Raw genomic sequence first — 18,611 nt, forward strand, 5'->3', positions numbered from 1 at the left:
ATTTTACTGTGAATATCCAGTAGTAACTCCTAGTTTATCCTGTACATCCTGTAGTATTAACGACAAACACGACAGCAGCAATGCACAGACAATCAACAGCAATTTATCCAGCATCAGACAACAGAGGCGATCATATTTGTCACATTTAAAAGTTGTATAAAGATTACCAGACTCTTAAACTGGTCTCTTTCCACATCTGCATTATTAAGAAAGACATTTTGAAAGCGTCGCTCTGATAGTTTAGTTTCTAAAGTTCAGAGCTACTGGAACAAAAGCAGGAGACAGCAGACATCCATATTTCTCCCACCCTCCCATAAACCACCGTCCATGCCTAAACATGAAGAAAGTCCCAGACGCTTTTATGTGTTTCATCAGTAGTCATCAGCTGCAGCTTCACATGTTGGCAGGTCAACTGTTACTAAGCAACCTCCTCCCAAGACAGATCTGTTAAGACGATGATGCACTGAACGATGTGTTTTATATGTGACACATATCCTTATTGATATATGGTTTTTGCCTCTAAAAGCTCAGATGTTCAGTCTTAATTAAAAGGGTTCACCAAAAGTATTGCATTAGAAAGTACAGCCATTCCTATACTCAGAGGTTTTTAGTGAAGATCAATGTAGATTCACTATTGGAGGGAAATCTTCCCAATGGGTTCGGGTGGGTCGCCTTTAAAATGTATGTTTCCATATGAGTTTCAGATGTTTAATGTGAACAACCACCATCGTAACAGGAGATTTATGACAGGAAAGAAGAAAAAGGCGAACAGACACATTTCATCATCTTTAAAGAAATGTATTTTTTTCATGTATTATCGTAAATAAAATTTTTTAGCAACCATCACTCATGTGTTTATGGGTAGTTTGGTTTTCCTAATGAATGTTATTGGGATTGTTAACCATGATAGTACAACTGTTATTTTTATTCTGATTACATAAACCTGTTTTGTAGAATGTTTCCAAGATCTTTTGTGACTAAAATTATTTTCTAAAAATTATCATTGAAAAAGCTTTTAGACAAATTGATATAATACTCCTTTTAAAAGCTGGCACATTCTGGCTCTTATACTCGAGAGCCCTCTCTTATTTCTCTGTGATGTACATACATTAGTGTGCTCTGTGGAGAGACTAGTAACCATCAGTGCACGATTTGTGGTTATTTGGCATTGTACTACAAGGGATAACCCTAAACAAAAATCCTGCAGTTAATCTCAGATTGATGCTACGTTTGTGTGTATGTTTTGCAATTTTATCACACTCACTTCTTTATCAGTGAAACAGTTTTCAGGTGTTCTTACATTAGGCACATTTTCATCTTTTAATATCCACCAGGCTACATGACAACTGATGCATGCATGTGACTTAAATACAACCTAATCCTAATCTCGAGGTATGGTCACCTGGTGGATGTGAACTATAATTATATTTAAATAAGCATATTTCTTCTTACTTAAATATTTATTTAGATGGCAAAATCTTTCTAAAGTGCAACAGCTTTGACAGGAATTGTTGTATCTCTTTTGACTGCACACCAGTCAAAAGAGATACAACTGAGTATATCGAGGAAGCGATGCAGAGTAATATCAAGAATCCCAGTAAATAACATAATCATGTAGACAAAGAGGTAGGTGCTGCAGGTCTTTAAGGCTTTACTGTTCAAAGACTTATTCTTGCTGGTCACACAGACCACCGTAATCTGAGTATAGGTCAGCACTATTGTACCTATAGAACCCGTGAACAGGATCACAGTGAAGGTGAGCCCATAGACATTGTTAATGACCACACTGTCACAGGACAGCTTAAACAATGAGGGTCACAAGAAGGGTTTGTGATCAAGGTCCTGCATCGACTTAGCCGTATGGTCAGTCCGAGCAGAACCCCGACCAAAACGAAGGCCACTCCCCAGGCCAGAACCGTCAGCTCGATCATCATTTTGTTGGTCACTTGCAAACCCCAAAACACAACGGAAGTGCTCCAGGACGCTAGGGGCAGTGTTGAGGTCGATTTGCAAAATAAACGTCAAGTTTGTCTGTATGGGACGGTCTAGTCTCCGTCGCGCTTCCCAGGTTGCCTAGCAACCATGATACTAACCACTGGAAACGTGTCATACAACTTTGTTTGACAGAAATGAAGGAGAACATATTTTGTTCATTTGTTTGTTTGTTTCTACATGAGCTTTGTGTGATTTGATAAGTATCTGAGGCTGAGACCACAGGACAGTAAAACATGATTTTTGGGCTTCATTTCTGTACTGAACAGTCATTTAAGATTAGTTAGTAAATAACAATTAGCTGATGTTGTTCATGAGACTAAAGTCATGTAAATATAATATGGCCAATATTATAGTTATTATATTAATCATTATTAGCTATTACAGCAGTGAACACGAACTCTGTGTCAAATACTGACCTTCAGTACAGATTCAAGTTGCAGTTATTTATATGTCCTATCACCTTAAATCTCCACTCAAAGACACTCAAGTATCTTTGACAGTGTATATACAGATGTATCATATATAAGAGACAAATATTGTTCCTTCAGTATGTTGGCATTACTAAATTTGGCTCATTGCTTACATATATTTATAAAAAGAAAATGTACAAGCTGTGATAACTGTGTCTGATAGAATGAAGAGTAGACTGATATATGAAATATTCCTTTATTGGGTGAGAAAATCAGACCATGTCATAACTGCTTTAAGTCATACAGAATAGATATCAGAGCCTTAAACAGGCTGACTTCTGCTAAATGGGTCAAACTGGGCAGAAAGTCTACAAACACATAACATCCTTATAGAATATGATGTAACACTATAGATCAACTTAGCTCAGAATATATAAAGCATATAAACAATTACAGCAATATGATGCAACAAACACAGCAGCTACTGATCCAAAATACTCAAAGCTTCATAGAACTGAAACAAACATTTATCCATTCTGCTGCTGATACATACTTTAGGTTTCTGAACATTAAACTTGTTGCTGCCTTTCATAGTGTGTAACTTGAAGGCCCTGAGTACTTTCTCCCACACTGAAAACACTGGATGATAACATTATTTGAACATTACCTAATAAGACTGATTCAGGACAGACAGTTATGTTAAACTTTCCTAGCAGTCCTTCACAAACAGGGAACAGTCTGTCTATTCTCTCCATCTGTCAGCTGCTGCTGGCTCTTCCTCCTCCTCTTCCTCACACACTGCTGAGTTTGTCCTGGTGGATCATCAGGGGTGCAAAGCCTCACAGATGATGTGCAGCAGTGGGTCCCTCAGTCTGTCCTCACTCTGGACACTTGCAGTCGTCACACATGGAAATCAAATGTGTGATAAGCTGCAGGATTCAAACACAAGTGTAACTTATAAACACATGTTCATACTTTTATTCCACAATCAGAGAGAAAGAAACAGAGAGAGAGTGCAGGACAGACAGACAGGTGACAGTCTCAGGTGTACACACTGCTACACAACAGCAGCAGAGAAGGAGGATTTAGTGTTTGTGTTATTACGAGTGCTGAACAAGAAGAGTTCCCAGATGGTACAGTGGACACATGTGTGACTGCTGTGATTAAAGCATCTTTCTTTCAGCTTAACGAGTGAACCGTCAGCTCGTTCAAACACACGTTAAAGTCCGTTTGGCTCGACACCACCGAACAGAGGCAGCAATATAACATAGCTAACATTAACAGTGCAGTGAATCCTGCTTGTGCCGTGATATTCAGGACTGCAAACCGAGCAGCATCACTGACTTTCAGCTTGTTGTGTTTGTGGATATATGACTGACTTTAATTATCCATAAAATCATCAGATTCTCTGTAAGATTAAAGTCAACTATTGAACGGCGTATATTTTGAAGTAAAGGCTTTAAAACCAAGTTAGTACAAACATCGCTAATGTCACATAACTTTCCCGACATGTGGCCAACAGTAATGTTTTAATGTTCTTCATTATAAAAACATTTGCGCATAAATAAGTGACATAATATTCAGTACTTACTTCTGAAAGTTTACTCTTCGTCCGCTCCGCTTCCGCCGTTTTTTTTCCGGCAAAATTATCCACACCACCGGCGCGCTATGAAGTCTGGGATATGTTGGGCCATGAAGGCTACACCGACCCATCCTTAAAATTCAGGGAAATTAAGGACGCATTTGAGGGCCGCATTTCGAGCAGCCTTTGAATTGGGACAGCCTTCGTCGTGTCGCTGTGACGTAATCGGCCTTAAAATGCGGCCTTTGAGGCTGCAGACCCCAAATCCGGTCATTGGTACTTCCTGGCTTGTGTAGTTACTAGGTAACAAGCTCAACACTGCCCCTAGCGTCCTGGAGCACTTCCGTTGTGTTTTAGAATTTGCATGTGTTTTGGAGTTTGTACCTGCTTTGTCTCTAGGGGCCACCGTAGTTCTTACATTAGGCACCTTTTCATCTTTTAATATCCACCAGGCTTCATGACAACTGATGCATGGATGTGACTTAAATACAACCTAATCCTAATCTCGAGGTATGGTCACCTGGTGGATGTGAACTATAATTATATTTAAATAAGCATATTTCTTCTTACTTAAATATTTATTTAGATAGCAAAATCTTTCTAAAGTGCAACAGCTTTGACAGGAATTGTTGTATCTCTTTTGACTGCACACCAGTCAAAAGAGATACAACTGAGTATATCGAGGAAGCGATGCAGAGTAATATCAAGAATCCCAGTAAATAACATAATCATGTAGACAAAGAGGTAGGTGCTGCAGGTCTTTAAGGCTTTACTGTTCAAAGACTTATTCTTGCTGGTCACACAGACCACCGTAATCTGAGTATAGGTCAGCACTATTGTACCTATAGAACCCGTGAACAGGATCACAGTGAAGGTGAGCCCATAGACATTGTTAATGACCACACTGTCACAGGACAGCTTAAACAATGAGGGTCACAAGAAGGGTTTGTGATCAAGGTCCTGCATCGACTTAGCCGTATGGTCAGTCCGAGCAGAACCCCGACCAAAACGAAGGCCACTCCCCAGGCCAGAACCGTCAGCTCGATCATCATTTTGTTGGTCATTATGGAAGCATATCGCAGAGGATTACAGATGGCCACATATCTGTCAAAAGCCATAATCATAAGCACAGTGTGGGAAGTGGTGACATACATATGTGTGGTAAAAGCCTGAATAAGACACTCATGATAACTGGTGAGGCGCTCAGATGGAGGCAGCAGAATATCTGAAAGCAAACGGGGCATCATGATAGATGATGATGAAGATTTTTGTCGATGAAAACCAGGACTACGATTCCGATATTGGATGTCATAATAAGTATGTAGGAGAAAAGGAAAAGGAAAAAGAAAAAGATTGGATATTTGGAAACCTCTGAGACCTTTAATCCCTCCAGCTGCAGAGTAAAGCTGTTGAATGTGTAGTTTTCCATCAGAAAGTATCCAAATAAAAATGGCATATTTGTCACATTTATGGCTTTTTTCCAGAATAAATGAGACACGTCAGGAACCAAAAATTCAGGTAAGAGTGGCAGCTTTTAAGATTTTAAGCTCAGGTGCAAGAAGCCTGGGAGCTTGAGGATCCTGTGCAGTATCTTAGCTGTTCCTACGACCTCAAAGGGTTTTAGTCACCGCACCTAGTGCTCTGATTACCACTGGCACCACTGTTACCTTCAACCTCCACATCTTCTCGAGCTCTTCTTTGAGCCCTTGGTATTTCCCGAGCTTCTCATGTTCCTTCTTCCTCATGTAGAACCGCTTCTTCAGTCTGTAGGCGTAAACCATGTCAGGGCCTGGTGCTGTCCAACTCTTCATACTGGAGACCCTTTCTTGGATGTCTGCCACTGTGATGGTCACTGGTCCCTGTTCGAGGGGGTTGCTGTGGTCTGCCCTCAGATCCACTAGCCACTGAGCATTGCCGTTATGGGTTGTGTCCTTCTCCCATATGCTATTCCAGTATTGTTCCGTCTCTAGCCTTGGTGGTGCTGTTCTCATATTGTTCCCCTGCCACTGAGAGTACACCTTGGTTGGTTCCATGGAGAACAGCTGGTTTATTCTCCTGTCTTTGATCTCTCTGGTGTATCTCTTCAAGCGGCTGACCAAGCCTGTGATTCTTTGCTCTGCAGTTTCCAAGGCCTCACATATGGACAGCTTGCTGTACTTCTTAGCTCCCTTCTTTGTCACACCTTTTTGCATCCTAGGATGTCTATTCAACCTGAGCCTGTCACTGGGGAAAGTACTACAGCTGTGGAAGACCTCCTGCGTGGTACCGGTACCAAAGACCTCCCATCCCAAAAATCTCAGCAGCTACAAGCCGGTAGCCCTGAGATCACATCTGATGAAGACCCTCGAGAGCATCAAGTTGTGGAGTTTTTTGCAGGCAAAAAACTGCCCCTGCACAGTAACAACATCGCGGAGTGCTATGCCCTTCCCAGAAAGAATGCTTAAGCACCTCCAGCAATAGTAGTGGGCTTTGTAAATTGAAAACACAAAAATGACCTAATGAGGCAGTCCAGACAGCTGGGAGGAAGCGGAGTAAACTTCAATGAACATCTTACAAAAAAGAATGCAGACATCGCCTGATAAGCTCGCATACTACAAAAGGAAAAAAAATCCAACTAACTTGGACGAGAAATTGTAAAGTGTTGATAAAGCTTAATGGAACACCAGAAGAAGCTAAGTTTATCACGACTAAGGATGTAGAGGATTTGGATATTTATAAGAGATAATACTACTGGAGTCGAGGGCAGGTGTCATGGTCCTGGCTCATTCGACCTAGCCTTTTCTGTTTCATTATTGTGTTTTGTGTTATTTCTGATTTTGTATTAGTTCTTAGGGTTTTGGTTCTGGTGTTTGGTGTTTTATTATTCCTTCCTGTGTTCTTCCCCCCGTGCTCTGTTCGTGTCCCTGAGTTTGTGTTTGTAAAACAGTTTGTGAGTTTCCTTGTTTATTAGTTTTTCCAGTTTAGTTTTATGTTTAGTTCAGCCCTCGCTTTTATTATGTATTGTGCACTGTAAATAAACTCACTTACATTACCGCCGCTGTCTGCTGCTTGGATCCTCCTCCTCATCACCACACGACTGCTGCCGCAGCCATGACAGCGGGTGCTAATAAGAGTTCCTGCTCCTTTTCACCCATGGGTGCAGTGCTATATTAATGGGAAGGAGGATTTTTATGTAGGAAATGAAATACTGTTGAACCATGCTTGAAACAAATAAATAAATAAATGAAATGAAATCTGCGGCCTTCATTAGATCTGCTGCAGTTTGCTTACCAGCCTGGCATCAGGGTGGAGGACACCATCATCTACCTCCTGCACCGAGCTCTGACTCACCTGGAGAAGCCTGGAAGCACTGTGAGGATCATGTTCTTTGATTTCTCCAGTGCTCTCAACACCATCCAGCCACGATTTCTGAGGGACAAGCTGGAGCTATCGGGAGTGGACCACCACATGTCCCAGTGGACACTGGACTACCTCACAGAACGCCCACAGTATGTGAGGACACAGGGCTGTGTCTCTGACATGCTGGTCTGCAGTACGGGGGCCCCACAGGGAACTGTGCTGGCGTTCCTCTTCACCCTCTACACTGCAGACTTCTCCATCAACTCCCCACGCTGCCACCTACAGAAGTTCTCTGACGACTCTGCCATAGTCGGCCTCATCACAGGTGAGGACGACTCAGAGTACAGACAGTGGACTCTGGACTTTGTGGACTGGTGTCAGCAGAACCACCTGCTAATCAACGCCGGGAAAACCAAGGAGTTGGTGGTGGATTTTCAGAGTCGCAGACCCACCACACTGACACCGGTGAACATCCAGGGAGTGGACATTGAGATAGTGGGTGTTCACCTGAATAATAAGCTAGACTGGAGCCACAACACTGATGCTCTGTACAGGAAGGGTCAGAGCAGACTCTGCCTGCTGAGGCGGCTGAGGTCATTTGGAGTCCAGGGAGCGCTTTTAAAGACCTTCTTTGACTCTGTGGTGGCATCCTGATAATCCTGTTAATTTGGCTGTTGGTTTTTAGGCAAGAACATCATTACCATGGTGATCAGTTCTTTCTGGGGCCATGACACTGATCAGTGCTCATATATTGTCACACATCATTTTTTTAAATGGTCAGCAGGCGGTTCTGTTTATGTCTTATGCGGTAAATATAGAGCTATGACAAAATTATCCAGCAGACTGTAAAAACAAACAAGTCAAGACTTATTTCTGTTTTGACAAGAAGAGAAAGAAAGGAAAAAGATTATAAACTTTTTAACAGCAGGTGATACAGATTTTCCTCATTAGATGCTCATATACGATCTTACAAAATGAAAACAAACAAATGGACTTGAGGATAGTTAAAGATCATAAACAACAAAAGACTTTCCACATTTGCATTAGACCCACGAGGTATCCCCTGCTGAGTAATTTAATGTATCTCAGTGCCTCATGTTTTGTTGCTATTGTTACAGCAACAATTTGTTAATTAGTACCACGAGACCGAAAACTCTCCAAGGAGGATTCAGCTAACCCCAACCTCCCACACTAGCACCAGCTGAACTGAATCATCAAGGTCCTGCGTGTTTGTTGCAGAAAGTTTCCATTAAACTTCAGATGTGAACAAAGTCACTAGTTGGCTCCCAGAGATTTGCTCACACTCGAAACTTTTAGACAAATAAACAAATCTAAAAACCCATTTTTCTTGCATTATGACTCTTTAACAATAACAATAATAATGGATTGGATTTATATAGCGCTTTTCAAGGCACCCAAAGCGCTTTTACAATGCCACTATTCATTCACTCTCACATTCACACACTGGTGGAGGCAGCCACAGTTGTAGCCACAGCTGCCCTGGGGCAGACTGACAGAAGCGAGGCTGCCATATCGCGCCATCGGCCCCTCTGGTCATCACCAGTAGGCGGTAGGTGAAGTGCCTTGCCCAAGAACACAACGACCAGGACAGAGAGGCCGGGGATCGAACCGGTTACAGATGCGCTTCCCAACCCCCTGAGCCACGGTCGGTTAACAGCTCACTTCAGTCAACTGGTCCTTTCATTTCTAAAAGTAAGTTTGACATGAGTTTTAATTTTGACTTTCCTGCCTGTAGTACTGGATGTTCAGCTGAAACAATCAGATGAATTGTTCAGGAATAAGATGTCATGAGTCTAAATTAAAAGACATTTTAAGATAAAAAACTGTGTCGCCGTGCAACCCTGCCCCACCCCACCCCGACCTCAAACCCAAACATTAACATCTCCAGATGTTTATTTTTGGACTTCATTGTGCCCATGAGTGAAAATGGCATAAAACTTGTTGAAACAGTACATTACTGTATTTCTTGTTTTTTGTATGTGTGGGGGTTTTTTCTCTCCACTTTAGTCCAAATTCAGTAAGTCAGAATTAAACTCAAATAGTTTAACGAACAGATCTGCAAGGATAGATTATGTGGCATCATATGGAAGGACAAGACAACTAAATTTGTGATAAAGCAAACTGAGTTTCTGCTATGCATCCTGATCGGGATGCAAAGTGCATAATAGAAAAGTCCAAATGAAATATAGACTGCAGACTTCTCCCACCTCTTCAGCCTCTTAACGTGGAAATTGTAGGTGACTAAAATGTGAATTTGATCACATCTGGTGCATTGGGGCATACTGACCAACCATACATTAGCTTTCGCTTAAAGTAACACCTGGGATAACGTGAAAGAAAAACAGCAGTTTAAAAATTAAGGATAGTTGCAGTTTGTAGTTCAAGTCTTTTACTCAAACATAAAAAAACAAGCTTCTAATCCTTCTTGTTAACTGCCCCATCAGAATGAGGGTTTTTCAGAATAAAGGACAAGAAGTGTTTGTAAAAATCTGTTTTTTAAGGTTGAAAACTTGCAACAAACTGTGGTACAGAAAAATAAAAAATAGTGGTCACACAATAGACCATTTGACCTTTGTAATCTTAGTATTTGAACTTTAATCTGGCTTGTTCCTGCAGTCGGCCTGAGTGTGTGCTCTCATCTTCGTGCCATCAATGAGTGTTCTGGAGGCCTTATAGTTCCCAGGAGTCTCAGTGACCAGCAGGTTAATTGAATTAAAGGTTGCAGTAACAGTTTCTCTCTTGAGAAATCTGGGGAACTGGCAGACTGGCCTTTTGTTTTCATATTCTTTCATATTCTTTCATATTCTTTCTTGGGATCTGATCATGTGCATCTGTGCATTACTGATTACTTCAGATACTTTGAATCTTATCTTTTTAATGATAATGGCTCCAAGTTTCACTTCTTTAAAATTCACTTGTGCACATCAGCACAAGCACCTCAGCTGTGGTGGAGGGGTGACGATCTGAGTGGACGTGGACTCCTCTGTGAGGCCATCTGTCCAGTCAGAGTCCAGAGCTCAGAGAGCTGTGCACGAATCAATGCTGCAAACCTCAGTGAAATGAAGAGTGGAGCATAACTCTTCCACAACAATATGAGAGACTGATGAAGAAAACCAAAATTTCCAGCTATTACTGCTTAAGAAAGCTCTAGTTGTGTGGACTAAGAAAACCTTATTTTTCAAATGACTATATGCAAACAAAAGAAATGTGAGAAGTCTTTTTGCAGGTAAACCTGGGTCAACCTGGGTCATTTACAGTTGCAGCTGTTAGTGTCTCACCTGGCCTGCTTTCAGTGCCATGTGAATGAGGTGTTAGTAGACCCAGTAGATCAACAGAACCCATAGATATCTTGCGATAAAGGTTATGGTCGAATATATCTCACACATTACAGTACAGATATTCTCTGAGTCTTTACCACCCACGGCTCCACTGGTTCTTTTTTTGTTTTTTAATTCAAGATTAATAAATTCTCCAGTTAAATAGACCTTATTCAAACATGCCATTATTACATTTCTGTAAATGAGATTACACTGAATGACAAGACTTATTTCTGATTGTGATCAAACTGAAACTGAAGTGAGTTCTCCCAAACTTCTCATATGTTTACATTCATTTGCACGTTTTAGTGTGTTTCACTGCTTTTTTGGTATTTCTTTTTTTAAATGTCAGTTTCCCAGAGTACACTTGAAACTCAGCAGGCAGAAGGTGATTATTAGCCCCTGTAGAGCTTTCATTACCACCTGTTATAATCAGTGTTGTCCTCTGAGCCCCATTAGCCTGTCTGTCTCTCAGAGGACTAATTACAATCAGAAATTGTTAATAAGTGTTTTGTTAAGATCCAGCTCACAGAGGAGCTCATTAATGACCACCTTTCTCTCAAAAACACTGATGCTCATTACCTTAGCAGCAAATACTATGATGAAACACGGGAACCACCAGGGGGCAGCATAGGCTCCCAGTGGTCCTAAAAATACAAAGAAGAAAAATGTTTGACTCTCCCTGCAGATCTGTCCTTTCTAATGAAGAAGTCACACAGTTTCCACATGTGGGAGGAACTATATCTACTTTTATTTTACTGTGTGTTCAGACATGAATAAGTTAAAATGCATGAAAAATGATGACAAATGCAATCTTTGAGATTTGAGAACAATAAGAACATGAGTGCACTAAAATCAATTATTAAGTAACATGTGTAATGGCCTTTTCTCATAAAAAGAGAAATATCAGTTTTTTGGTACAGTTAACCTTTTCCTCTGTTTGAAAAACTTCATTTAAATCCACATCCAGTCATATGATAGAAAGTGTCGAAAGTAAGTACTAGTAAGTACTGTGGAAAAGTAGAGTACTTTTGGAAGTACCCACTTAAAATAGCTACAGTAACAGTCTATAGCAGGGGTGTCGAACTCCAGGCCTCGAGGGCCGGTGTCCTGCAGGTTTTAGATCTCACCCTGGGCCACCACACCTGAATCACATGATTAGTTCATTGATAGGCCTCTGGAGAACGTCAAGGCATGTTGATGAGGTCATTTAGCCATTTAAATCAGCTGTGTTGGATCAAGGACACATCTAAAACCTGCAGGACACCGGCCCTCAGGGCCTAGAGTTCGACAGCCCTGGTCTACAGTCTAACAGAGGAAACAAACCTGACGTCGGGCAGACCTGCTGCAAAGTTTTAAATGAATAATTGTGTGTTCCAATCATTTTAAAACTCCTGTTATGTTGGTTTCCAGGAACACCAATTATGCTCCTCGGTTAATTTGACCCGGGTCAGAAACACTGGTATTGATTATTTTACAATTTTCTTTTATAATTTAGATTTTTTTCGTTTTCTGTAGTGATGCAGATGACATGTGACATCTCTTCTGTTCTGAGTCAATCTGACCCGCAACATAACAGGAGGGTTAAACCTCTGATAATGGGACTAAAAGCAGTTTTTGGTTTTTGCCTGAACTGTTTAATTCTTATAAAGTTAATGCAAAAATGTTTTGAGTCATTGAATTAAAGCTAAAAGTCTGCAATCACATGTTGATCGTTTGATTTACAATCCACCGTGGTGCTGTTCTGAGCCAAAAGTACAAAGTTTTGGTTTCTCTGGTTATAAAACACCTTTCTGTGAGATAGGGTGACCATATTTTGGCTTCCAAAAAAGAGGACACTTGGCCCAGTCATGAAGAACTTTAATGACTGAATAAATGTTCTTTAAGCTGTTTGTTTAAAGAAATTTTTAATGCATTTAAACGATGCCTTCTCTGTGCGGTTAATGAATGGTGAAATGTGATCCATGTGTGTTTCTACACACACACATGGAAGCTTCTGCTGGGTTTTCACTGCAGCTCTTGCAACACAATTCAGTGCATGAAGAATAATTTTCTTCTTTATTATTCGATTGTTATTGCTCTGCTTAGATTTTTGTGCCTCAGCCAACACATTTCAGAAGTTTGAAGGCAACAGTCTCTGTTTCTGGTTCACGACAACTTTTACTGTACAAGATTACTGAACAGACTGTGGAACAAGCTGAGGCTTCATCCACAATGAGAAAAACACAGGTAAATGTTAAAAATTGACCAGATTCAAAATGTTCCAGCACCAATCGCACAATACAAGGAGAATCTACACCATAAACTGACACATGTACAAAAAGCCAGAAGGAAAAACCACACAAGCTACTCATCTTCAAAACTCTAAATGGTTAAACAACCAGGTGGAGTCACCCAATGACGGCACAACATTTGTGGGACTTTTGGTAGTTGCTCAGCAGATGTGGCACCACATGCTCAGCAGTAAAAACCTCCAGTTTAATCTTCCTGCCGGGGAAGTCTTGGAGGTTTTGGATGATGTTCCAAACAGAAGAACCACAACCAGAGGGATTTTGTTACTACTGAACTCCCACAAAACTGCCTGGTGTCTTTGAGGGCTTCATGTTGAACATTGTTGGTGTTTGGCTGGAAGCAAATAGAGTGACACACTAACACACAAACCTAGCGATGACTCCTCCAGAAAGATGTTCCACTCTTTGTATTTCTTTTTGCAGGATTATGGAATATCAGATAAAAGCTTCTTTGTCTCAGACTTGAACTGAAACAGATTCTTCATGTGCTGTTAGATATTTGGCTTTAAATCAAAAGTGTTTTGTACCCAGCTGGACACGTTGGAGCCTCCCTCACGTGGCCATGTGGAAGTGCTCTGCTTCAAGCTCCTGTTTGGTTTTATTTCTGCTCTGCTGAGCATTTTTCTGCTTACAGCCTGACGTCAGTTCTTGTCCTTCTAAATATAAAGGGAGGATCTGTACAGTCATATTTGCCTTTTCATGTATGTGACATTCGAAATTTAAGACCAAAGGTCACAACATGAAAAGCTCAAGGATCACATTTAACATTTTTCACTTATAATGTCATTTCTTTTAGAAACACAATGATATTATTGTGCTCTGACTCTTTCTGGAGGCCTGTGCAAAAATGAGCTCAATCAATGCATCAATGCATGATAGCCAAGTGATCATGTAATTTTTCACTGGTCCTTGGACTCAGTTGGAGCCATGTGATTTTTTGAATGATAAAAAGTCCATCAGGTAAAGGAACATTTGACTGGACTTTATCTCATGCTGCTGGTAAGATCATTGCTTCATCGTAGAAAACATTACTGAATATTAATGAACTGTTTGTTTGAATGCTGTGACTAATGAAAATTACCACCACACCTATTTTAGCTTTTTTAATATTTAATTGGTTCAAACAAACATTCAGCTTTGTGAGCGTTTGTGAGACCTTCTGCTTTTGTCGGCTTAAAATCCAGGTTTTGAAGATAGTAGATGCGATGTTTTGTTCACCTTGTGTTTGCATACCCAAGACTTATAATCCCATGTACAGTGTTTTCTGCTTTGTGCAGTGCTGCTATGGATTTATGTATTTATTGCAAAATGACAGTAACATTCTCTAATTCCTGCTTTGGGGTGTTTTCCGTTTGTTTTGGAGGCTGAATTGATTGTGAAAGTTTTCTCTTGTTGTTGGGAAACTGTCAAGAAATGATTGCAGCAAAAAACAAAGGACTCATTGAAGCTGTTTTTATTTTTTTGGGTATATTTTGAGGAAGTCTGACAGCAAAGTGCCTTCCACAGAAAAGAAGAAGAGCTTTTCCATCACATTTACAGGCAGCATTTAAAAATCTTATGATAGATATTTATTATTTCTGATGTTAGTTATATTCCAAGTAATGTATTTATTGACGTCAGCAGTTCTCTGACTGATCAGGCACATTTAGCAGGGTTGTGAAATCACTGGCGCTCAGTGGATATCAGAGGTGGCTTTGTGATGTGTCCAGTTTGTTCCGTTTCTTTCAGTTAAATCAGCTGAAGTGTAAAGAAATGCAGAGAAGCAGTAAATACACAGGCGGTGCTGCAATGCCAGCACTACATAAGAACAGATACATACAGTTAGGTCCATGACGTAAATGGACAAATGAAATAACTAAAAATAAAATGTACATTTCTAATACTTGGTTGTGAACCCTTTGCTGGCAATGACAGCCTGAAGTCTTCAACTCATGAACATGAGCAATGTTCCCTCTAATGTTTCATGTGTCTGAGCGAACACACAAACTCCCTGAGCGTCCCTTGGACCACTGAGCAACAGCAGACGTGTGCACTGTGGTCACGCCAGCATCGAATCCATCCAAGTTACATGGTTTATTAAAATAATCAAATTACAGCATTTACATTTATGTTAGACTACTTTTAATTAACTATTGGAAGGAAAAATAACTTGAACTCCAATTTTCAAAAAAACAACTTCCTTTTTTTTTTCAAATAAAGCTCTGATTTGTATTGTGAGTCTGTGGTCTGGGAGAGAGTCTGTAACTCTCTGTCTGCAAAATACAGTATATAATGACCAATGTTGGGCAGTTAATTATATAGTTACTTCTTTAAAAGAGTAACTGAGTTATGCAAACAACAAAGTTTTTTGCAGCTGTTTACCTAAAAATGCAGCCAAGGCGATTTTTAAAAATAAACATTTCACACTATTTACAGAACAATCAGCTGTTCTGCATCAAATCTGATGCCACACAAATTATATGTGCCACTCCAAAAAATAATTTCTGTCCACTATGAGATGAAGGAGAACAACAGCCTGATACCTGCAGGCCTGACAGCAGCAGATGTATCACTGCTGTAACACCTGTAACATTCAGCAGTCGCTAGTGATGGGATTTCCGGCTCTTTTTAGAGAACCGGCTCTTCAGGTTGTTTTGTTCCTTTAATTAATTTATTATTAACAATAATATAGAATTATGCACAAAAAGAATTACTAATGTAAAAAAAAAGTGGTTTTATTTATATATGTTTATATATAAATATATGCGGTGGCCCCCAGAGACAAAGCACGTACAAACTCCAAAACACATTTCTAGCGTTAACTGAACTTCCAAAACAGAGCTACCTAGATCACTTAAATTACACAATTGAAAGCGTATGTGTATTGTTTGTGTATTTATACACAAGCACTCATATATATTCAAATAGTTTAAAAAAAATGTTCATTTACCTGTTACTGCCACACACCAAATCCGGTCGTTGGTACTTGCTGGCTTGTGTAGCCACGAGGTAACAAAAGCTCAACACTGTGCCTAGCATGCTGGAGCACTTCTGTTGTATTTTGTACGTGTTTTAGAGTTTTTACGTGCTTCGGAGTTTGTATGTGCTTTGTCTCTAGGGGCCACCGTAAATATACTTTATTTATTCACTCCACATAAAATGTAATAAATAAATCATATAATACAAAAACCAACTATTCACATTTCAACTTTTAACTATTTAAATTTTCAGCTTTTTCCTTTTAAACAAATTTAAAGTGAAACAACACAAAACACTGCAAACCACAACTACACAAGATTTGCGCTCTACGTCATAAATCTCTCACATCTCAAAACACTGCTGTCACTCCTAAAACTTCCCTCCTTCCTAAACAACTAAATGCCAAGTTGCCATATCATTTTTGATTGGTCGATATGGTACATTTTTCCACCAATAGGAAAGGCTGGGAGGGGGGTTTTGTGTTGTTTTTGCTCACAGGCTTTTGAACGTTTTCCTTATAAAACGCCGTTTTTACCGTTTCTTCCTGCAGTAAATATGAACAACGACAGTATTCAGGAAGAAAACCAAACATTGCAGATATTTTTATCATAACTCTATCATAACACTTTGTCCGTCAGTTGTTCCGTCTGTCCTGCTCACATCTCCAATGGTTGTACACGTGTCATTAACGTGGCTTCACTCCACATCAGCCGCTTTGCTCGCTAAAACACCGGTGTCGGCACATAAGGACGCTGTCATAACCTGTCAACCACGTTGATTAGCTGTGTATATACGAATGTGAATCGCATCATTGGCTGGACTATGGGATAAGGTGGCATCGTTCTAATCCATGCGGGAGCAGCCAGTCACTGACTGACTAACACTACAAAACAGAATTGTTAAGGTATTAATTTTAATTTCAATTCAGGTTAGATTTTTTTTTTTTTGCAATGCAGATTTTCTGTGCGCAGAGACCGTGCCAGCAGTGTGCAATTGCGCACGCGCGCAGCTTAGAGGGAGCATTGGACGTGACTGCTGTTTTCGTCCTTTTTAATGCTCTGCAGACTTTTACTGCAGCAGCTTTAAGTTGCTTTTTGTTTGTGGGGCTTTCTGTCCGAAGTTTAGTCTTCAATAAGTGAAATGCTCAGATAGGTTAAGATCAGCTGACTGGCTTGGCCATTCAAGAATATTCCACTTCTTTGCTTTAATAAACTCCTGGGTTGCTTTGGCTGTATGTTTTGGGTCATTGTCCATCTGTATTATGAAATCAGTTTGACTGCGTGTAGCTGAAAATGAGTAGACAGTATGTCCCTGACACCTCAGAGTTCATTTTGCTGCTTCTGTCCTGTCACATCATCAATAAATACTAGTGTTCCAGTGCCACTGGCAGCCATGCATACCCAAGCTATCACACACTTCTCCGCTTCGCTGTGGTATGAGGTCCAGTCAATAGCCTTGTCTTGTTCTAACTGCTTCAATCAGTCTGTCACCCTCTTCCTGAAAGACCATCTCTGAATCGAGGAGGAGGCCTAAGGGTACATCTTTCGCCATCTTACAATGCTGTGATTGCAGCCATTCTCCAACTCTCTGTGAATGGGACTCATGGACATTGATCAGTGGGCTTTGATCAGTGGTTGTTGATCAATGGTCATGAGAATTTGCATAATTAAGATTAAGGAACTGACCTCCCAGCCCATTGTTCCTTCAGTGGGCTGGTTTCAGTCATTATGCAAATGTACTGTTTATAAAATTTGGGGAAACCTGCAGTCAGCTGAGACTGAAGAAGTCACTTGGCTGAGTGACAAAACATTTCTCCCACAAAACGCTACGTCCAGATGAACAGAATCAACTTTTGGAGATCACCAAAGATGTGACTCCCTGCACGGCAGCAAAACCAAGAAGGGTTCTTGTGCTGAAATCTGTGTTTGTCTTGATTCGTGGCCTGCTAAAATGGTGCCGCGCTCCCACAATGCATTGAGGCGTTACGTCAACTCCAAAGCCCTATCCGGTCGTTAAATCTGACGTCACTAGCCGTGTCTGTGCCTAAACTCCGCTGCAGGTCCATATATCAAACGATCACTGTGGCATTACTGAGAGTTGAAAAACTGTCTAAAGTCTTTCATCTTTGACAAAATGATCAGCGTTCTGCTCTACCAGGTGTAACAATTGAGTTTAACATCCAGGCATCCATGAAAACGGAATTTATGACATTTAACGGAGTTAGAAGTTAGCAGGAAGTTAGCAGGAAGTTAGCTCGCTAGCTTCTATCTAAATACAATATAGCATGTCCTGACTGCGGGGTTTTGGAAACAAATTCAAACGTACAGCTCTGTTATCACTTCCAACATAAATGAAGACAGAAAACTAAACAGCAGTGACGTTTGTAGAGTTACTGAAGTTTGGCTAGCTGGTATATAATGATGTGCTACGTGACCGCTAGCGACACAGCTATGTTAGCATAATATAAACAAGCTAACTTTTTTTCCACTGATAAAAGTTAACGTGTGTTCTCGGTGGTCAGGAACAAATGTAATCGCATGGCAGGATGCTGTAAAAGGACTAAACTTCAGACTTGGCGCACTGTGGCGCAGGAGTTTGGGAAGCGCATCTGTAACCGGAAGGTCGCCGGTTCGATCCCTGGACTCTCTGTCCTTTACACTTTACCCTACTGCCTACTGGTGATGGCCAAAGGGGCCGA

The 18,611-nt window shown here is 40.6% G+C and overlaps 1 pseudogene; it reads right to left on the minus strand.

Annotated features, from left to right (window-relative positions):
* Positions 1–4,565: 4,565 nt before the first annotated feature.
* On the minus strand, positions 4,566–5,443 carry LOC146379724 (olfactory receptor 52N4-like; annotated as a pseudogene).
* Positions 5,444–18,611: the final 13,168 nt, after the last annotated feature.

Source organism: Perissodus microlepis, chromosome 10, assembly GCF_051167445.1.
Source record: "Perissodus microlepis isolate ML-2025 ecotype Zambia chromosome 10, ASM5116744v1, whole genome shotgun sequence".
NCBI lineage: Eukaryota > Metazoa > Chordata > Actinopteri > Cichliformes > Cichlidae > Perissodus > Perissodus microlepis.